Raw genomic sequence first — 8,234 nt, 5'->3', positions numbered from 1 at the left:
ATATTAGGAAATTAAATAATTGAAATGAAAATTTAAATATTCTATTTTTGGTTTAAAATTAATCTTGTTTTAATAAGAAATTTGAAAACAGGGTTCAAAATTCATAGTTTTTCTGTGACAAATTTTTTTTATCCTGTAGAAGAAATTTGTGAGAAATTTGTTTTTCATCCAAACTTTATTTCTTTGGTTACAATTAAGCTATTGGCTGCAAATTTTATTTGTTGTTCCTAATGAAAAATTAAATGTCCCAGTTTTGGTTTAAAATTCATCTTTCTTTGTGAAAAATTCAGGTATTTTGTTTAAGATTTTGCTGTTTTGGCATAAAGTTAATCTTTGTGGCATGAACCTCATTTTTTTGTCAAAACTGAAATTTTTGGTTTAACATTAATTATTTTGGTGAAAATCTCATTTTTCAAAATGAAAATTCAAAGTTTTGAGTTGAAAAATGAGTTCTGTGTTTGAAAAAAGAAAGCTATTCTGTACCACTTTAAACTTCACGGAAATATCTGAAATTCAATTCAAATTCAAAAAGCCACATGGTTCGAGAAATACAACATTGACTAAAATTTTTCAAGTTTAAAGTTACTAGTGCACATAAAGTTAATAATTGTCAATTTTTTTTTTAATTAGGTCACCCGTCTGGTACGATTTTGGTTAAATTGCGCAATCGCGATGAGTTTATTGGTAATCTCGTCCAGGCCCACAATGAACCTGAATGGCTGATGACTGAACCAACTTCGAATTTTGAAAGCTATGAGATTTTCATACGTACATTTGTATATGGTAGTCATAAGACTATATACCACAATCCCATAATCACAGGTCCAGCTTTTTTTCCAGTAACAGTCCGTATCACGCTAAGCCAGGTGATCCTTATAAAAGGAAGGAACTATTTCCAGGATTTTATACACGGGTCTACTACGCTGATAAATTCTCTCGATCGCGTGTATATAGCAATACAAGGAACAAAAAGAATTCAATGTGTACAGATAAAACCAGAATTCCGAGGTAAAAAGGTATCACAAACAAACTCCAAAACTGAGGATCGGACCCGGCGTGTAGCCCCATACATTAAAAAGAGGGCGTCATAAGAAATCTAATAAACTTGCCAAAGATATTTATATCATTTTTAATTCCATATACAAATTCTACTATTTCTTTCAATAGTAACTTTGAAACTCTCCAAATGTCCAAATTCTATCGATTATAGAACCAAGTCTGTTATTTCGTATATTTCCGGAAATGTCGTCTGTCAATTATGTAAATTTTTATGAAGAAATGAACTTATCGGTTTCAATTAATAAAGTGTTTTTTTCTTTTTCAACATTTTGTATAAAGCTTGGGCTGAGAATATTTCGTAACTTTTCTGCTTAAAAATTATACTACTTGACTCCAGATGAAGCCACTTTGCTCTTTAATGTGCTACTTAGCTAAATTTCTTTTTCTGGTTCAAGACTCAATATTATTTCCAAAGAGAATTTTATTATTTAGTTAATAAATTTGATTAAATTCATATACTGTTTTATTTCATTATTATAACGAATTTTTAATTATATTTAAATTAATTATCGTAAACTTAGGCCACAGAAACATCTTAAATATAAAAAGGATCTTGAGTTATGACTCAAAATGTACAAATGTGTACAGTCTGTTATCCATAAAGTATGCAGCATTTTTCAGCTAACATTTTTTAGCCCTCACTTTGAAAGATACTTTAAGATTTTGGAGGACCCACACCCAACTGTTCCCAATTCGTACTAAGATTTGATAAGCTCAGAGAAATCCAATGTTTATTTAAATAACAATTCTTTAGTCTATACATTATCAAAATTTCTCTTAACCTATCAAAGGCTTTAGAGCAATTCCCACGTGCCGTTTATTCTCCTTCTTCACGTTTTTTCACTAAATGCCGAATCAAACTATGAAGTCCCAATGATAAATTCCAATTATTTTGGGTTAAATATCATTCTTCTGATTTATAATTATATTATATGGTTACTAATGTAATTTTTTTGTTAAAAGTTCATCTCTTATGGTTGTGAATCATCCTTTTTGGCAGAACTTTTTTTTAGATTGAAAATTTAAGACTTTTGTTGAAAGTTTGTTTTATTTTGTTGCGAAGTTTTGGCTTTACTAAAGTAGAAGCTAATCTTATGTTATCAAATAGTTCTTCTCAGTTAAAAATAAACGGAAATTATATCCCGTTAATTTTGAGATACAAATTTATCTTTCAGAATCGAAAATTAAACAATTCTGTGGCCAGGTCAAATATTTGGTCGAAAATTTAACTTTCTAGGTAGACAATCTTTCGTGATCCGAATTTCATCCTGTTCATCAAAAAAGCACCTACTGCTCAAAAATTGATCAACTAAAAAAATTCAATTCTTTTTCCAAAACAGATCGCATTTTTGCTGAACTTCCTTCTAAGTTCTAACATCTTCCGATTGACTATTTTTTTTAGTAAAAACTTTTCATCTGTAAGATTTTCGAACCTCCCCTTTCCAAATTTCCATGCATAATTTGCAGATGTCCCCTTACAAATAATTAACAATTTGATATGTCTGTTATGTATTACGAGCAGAGTAAGATATTATAGGCATGACAAAAAAGCGATTAGGCTAATTGCGTTTAGCTTTGTACACTTAAATGAGTCTCTTTTCCAAATATTTATTTATTCTCCTCAATGCGATATGAATGTGAAAATATGATAAAAAATGCCATATCTTATCTACCAAATAAATTTTTAGTTGAAAAGAATAATTTGGATATTTTCCAATTATATATTATGAATAAATTCATATTTTATCACAAAAAGCTGTTTTTTTTCTAATCATCGAAACAGTTTAAAAAAAATAATTATTCAAAAATTTTTATCTTGATAATTTAAATTTCTGTTAAAATATTTGTACTTAAATTTAATTCCAAATGTCTGATTTTGCTCATTGCACGACTCTTTACTATTGGTGATTTTCTTAAGAAAATTGTTTCATAAAGAAAATAGTAGAGTATATTTTCGAAGGGCGTTGATAGAAGGCATCAACGAAGATTGGTAGAATATATGAGATTTATAACAGTTTACCTAATAGCCTTCTTTTATTTCATTTTTCTATTCAGATGTTACTCTTTCCATTTTAAGGTAATGCAGGGTGTCCTAGTGTTAAAATTACCTTTTTATAGTTTTTAATTTCTCAAAAAATCAGAAATTCAAAAATGGAATATGACGAGAAATTTTGCGCAAAGTAGTAGAGGCCATGTTATTTCAAATTACAGAAGGTTGTGAATTTCATTGGGACAACTTCATGCGGCAACTGCGCAGCGAGCTATAAATTTAAAAAAATGTCTTTTGCATACACGTGAAATTATTTTTACTTTCGTTGAGTGTTTTGAATTCAGTACAATTTAAATTAATTCTTAAAATTCTCTGAAATCTTTTGAGTTCTCTGAATTTTTAACGCCCTTACTAAAAAAGGGGTGTGGGTCCTAATCATCGCGCCCTCTTGTGAGATGGAATGCTGTACGTTACCCGTCTGAACATTATTACTAAACTGAAAGAAATTTTACCTAAAATTTTATGAGAGAAAAGTGAAGAAGAGCGGGCACAGTGTAGTTGGGGTTGAAAATGAAAGTTGCTGGTTAACTTATTTCATGAGGAAGTCATTTGGCATCGCTTGTTTGCCCAAATAAATATTTTATAAATTAGGATTCTATATTTAGATTTTAGATTCCAGTGTCTATTAATAATGGAGCTGAGGCGTGACATCACCCTGAGTGTTTTTCCATTAGATTCCTGGACGTGCTCCTTTCTGTAAAGATGTTTATGAAGTTTACCTCCAAAGTATTTCATAGAGTTTTTGTATTGCATTGGTTCAGTGAACATTTTGGGTGCATCTATTTTAGCTGGCCTTCCGCCTAAAAAAGATTTCATTCTGACTTTGCTACATTTATTTTTATTCTCTAGATCACCCCACGCTTCATGGACTTCAAGAGTTTCGTTACATAATTTTAAGATTTTTGGAACTAACTAGGAGAATGTCAATAATTTGGTTTCTTTTGCGTATAATCCGACGGAAACTTCGAGGAACTCAGGGATGTCGTTAATGTAGATATAACGAAGAATACTAGTCCAAGACTGGTACTTTGGGACACACTTGGTCCGATGGGTTTCTCTTTTTCCAGTCTCTGGCCTATTTTGAGTAAGAATTTTTTGTTGGAAATATGAGAGTGTATAAAATGGATAAAATTTCTTGGAAAGTTATAATTGATTAGTTTTGTGAGCAGTCCTAGATGCGAGACTATATCAACATCTTTTTCGAAATAGAGTAAAATAGCTCCATCCTACTTTATTCGATTAAAATTTATGCAAATGGCTTCGGTGATCTTGACCATAATGTGCTGGGTAGAGCGACCTTTTTTAAAACCATTTCTGACATCGCTTGTCACGTGGAGCGAAGTTACTTTCATAATTTCCTGTCAGAAGATTTTCTTTGTCGAGAGGAGAGACTGCAAGTGTTTGATCCGGTTTTCTGAGTGGTGGAAAATACGTTTGCGGCTTTGTTAGGGCTTTCTTCATACGATATAGAGTTATCTTTTATTTGAAGTTCACATACTTCTGTATGTAAACTTGAACCTATTACCTAAACTAACCTTTTCTGTGGTTAAAAGATTATGTTTGAATCGAAGTGATAGTTTAGGCGAGTGAATATTATTTTTTCAAAGATTTTGCTCATTGTATTAAAAATACTAATTGGCCTGTAGCTTGGTGGATTGTATGGATCCTTTCCTTTTTTATAAAAAATTATTATGTTGGTTATTTTACAACTTTCATGAAATTTGTTTAGTTTAATACATGCATTGCAGATAATCGCGAGAAGATATAGACACGAGATAATTTGTTCGATACATACCTTATAGGTTATTTTCTTAAAGTTATCGGTGCTTTGGTTTTGAAAAGTGGTGGGGTCTTAAGAATCACAACGGCCAATTTCTTGAACAGAGAAAAGAACAGTCCGATATTTATTAGTGGAAGACAATTAATATGGTTCTTTAATTATGCTCGAAAGGAGAACAGAAATCTCGACGGCGACCACGTTATCCATGCATTGAATTCCGACATAACTAAGGCATTGGCAAAATCCTGCGAAATCCCGGGCACTGACCCGAAACATTTTTATTCTTTTAGGTAGTCTAAATTATAACAAGAGCACTCTTAAAAGGACCAGCCAGACGATGAGTCGGTTGCAAGCAGGTCCTCATGGATCTAGGGCATCAAGCATCCACCCACCGCGTCGCTTGCCGAAAGACAAAAAAAAATTACCTCAGACATCCTTGATTCCTATTTTTAAGAGTCTAAAATTAAAAATTCGGAATCTAAAATCAATCTAGGCTCAAGCAATCTATTAATTTCTTTTATCCTCTATCGTAATTATGGGTGAGTAAATAACGACTCTTGTCACCAGTCCGCAGCCAAAAACATAAGTGAGAAAAGTGTCATGTCCTGTGCAACGCGCCTAGACCGTCAATTGCCAGGTTCCTTTGGATCAGGACGCATTCACAGAACCTGAAGCCGCAACGCACTACCGAAGAAACTCGGAACTACATCATCCCTAAACAACTAGGAGTCAGTTTTACAATGTTATTGTAAATACATTATTAAATGAAAGTGCAATCAACAGTAGCCCTCAGTGCTGGGTGAGTTTCTCAGGTTTACAAAACAAAACGGCCTAGGCGTTACGCTGTACTTGAAATATTTCAAAATTCCTGAGTTTTAGCAATTGGCGGGAAAATTTGAAATTATTACAGAATTAGTTGGTATTTTACATAAATATCACTAGATAAGGCTTATCAAAAGTTATTAATAATTGAGCAAGACTGAATTTAGTATTTTAACGCTTACTGAAGAACCTTTGACTTATTTCAAGAATTTGTTTTTTCGCTGAGCACAGAAACTGACAAAACCCTAATCACTGCGCCACTATTGAGAAAGTTTAAGAAATACAATTAATAATTAAATAGGAATACGTTTGATTTCGGTGACAGTCATGTTAAGGTTTTGACATATCTATAAAAGTACTATTGATACTACGGTTTTTTTAAGCTAAATCTTAAACTGACATTGAAATTATAGTTTTACCGCACTTGAGTACAGCGTTTCTAGTGGATAAACTTTGAACTAATCTCTTATAACCAAAATATAAACTATTTTCAATAACCTAGCATCATTTACCAGAATAAATCATGGGAATGTCCGCACTAAAACCCGATTCCAATCTACATGAATCTTTTCAGAAGAAAGTTTCATGAATCTCGAAAGTTTTCCAGCCTCAGTTTCGCGCGGGAAAATTCAAATCAAGCGTGAGAAGCATAACACATTAAAATCAAATAACTACATTCACAGGTCCATTGCCAAAAATCTATGACCTAAGTGAATAAATGGATGGCCGGTTATACGTTTTTTATCGCTAGCACGTCGCCGGGAGGATTCGAAAAATCTATAACTGGAACAGAAAATTGAGTTCAAACATTAATTACAAGGTTCCATTACCATACATCCATAATCAACGTAAGTCCATCGCTCTAATATACAAATCTAAATAGCCTATTACCTAATTTCGACCACAAAGAGAGCGCATGCCGCACATTTTACAAGTTCCCTAAGTTTACAATATACTTAGAGTTAACGATTGTACATTGTACAATCTCGTTGAGACCACACTAGCCAAGTTTCCGATCGCTTGTTGTAAACCTCCCCCAGTGTGAGTACTTATGGAAACAATTTGGCGTTTCTTGATGTTAAGTGGCATTGGCTAGGCCAAGTGCAAGGGATCAGGGTTCCGTTTGTTGGTGCGAAAACTTCCTGGCATGGCATTTGCAGTGTTATCAAGATGGCGATGTACTTAGAGAGTTTTGATTGGCCCAAACTAGGCTCTGACCATATCCGGTAACCGTAGTGGGACCGAGTGAAAAAACTCCCTTGATGAGAAATTAAGGCCCACCCTCTCGTGCTGGGATCGGAAACTAAAGGCACAAGAGGTCGGAAATATGGTTGGTAATAAGTCATTCACCCTGGTCGTGTTTAAGTTCTGCAAATCCTTAGAAGTGACGGAACATCCTTTAAATCCGTGGCGTTGTTATCGTTCTCCGAGAGTTGACAGGTGGTGGATAAGCCATGCAACGAACGTAACGAAGGTATGAATAAACAGTTAACAATTCTTGATGTGTGCCCTGTGGTCGAGACTTGCATTCTTGGCCGTGGTAATGTCGTTCGCGAATCATTAAATGAATCCCTTTTTAAAAGTGACAGTTAAATAAAATTTACCCTGTCGCAACTCCCCCTTACTTAACTCGGAGCTCAAGGTTTTCTTCTTCACCATTTGGCAAGCGACCCACACGACCAAAGCCTCAGTTGGCCCTTCCAAGTGCACTCATCAAATCTCAATTAGAAAAAAAAGATAAAAGAAAGGAGATAAGGCGAAATCATTATAGATCAAAGCAACTCATAAAATAATAGTAAGAAAAAATCGTAAGGTCATTGGCCGAACCCAAAATCCTAATACAGAAACAGTAGCATAAGCCGAAACCCAAAATAATAAGAAAAATAATATAAATGAAGCCATAAATCGCAATAAGGTAAAGTAAAATAAAAAGAAAAATAAGAAGTGAGAGAAAGCGTGAAGCGCAGGTGGGGTTTAAGAATGTTAGGCTTGGAGCGAAGGAGTGTTAAAGCCCCGGGGTGTTCTTGCCCCTGGTACAAAAATCGTAAAAAAAAGTTACCTTGAATTTAGCAAAAACTCGGGCCCTCCTAGTTCGGCTGGTCTCATGAGAGTTAACTTTTCCGATTGGGGGTTGTTTAAATAAGGAAAGGTCCTGATTTGTGTAGTTTGAGCAAAAAGAAAATTTTATTTCATTTAAAATGGTTGTTTTGATCGATGGAATAACGGTTTACAATGCACTTCAGTGTCACAATTAATTAATACCTTAACGAACGATCAGGTCGTTAATGGACCAGCCAAAATATTCGCATCCAGACGCTTCTCGCATCCTAGTGTTTGTACAATTTTTAAATTAATTTAAATCAAAAATACAAAGCATTAAAATCGCTTCTAAAACAAACCAAAAAACACCCCGCCCTGGACTGGGCCAGGACACTGACCGCGGAGGTGACCCTGCTGACGGTAGGCTCAATAGTTTTTATGGATTCGCCCCCTATAAGGCCTAGACTTAGAGGCACCCATCTT

This window comes from Belonocnema kinseyi, chromosome 2, assembly GCF_010883055.1.
Source record: "Belonocnema kinseyi isolate 2016_QV_RU_SX_M_011 chromosome 2, B_treatae_v1, whole genome shotgun sequence".
In the NCBI taxonomy this organism is placed as follows: domain Eukaryota; kingdom Metazoa; phylum Arthropoda; class Insecta; order Hymenoptera; family Cynipidae; genus Belonocnema; species Belonocnema kinseyi.
Note: the sequence above shows the minus strand (reverse complement) of the source record.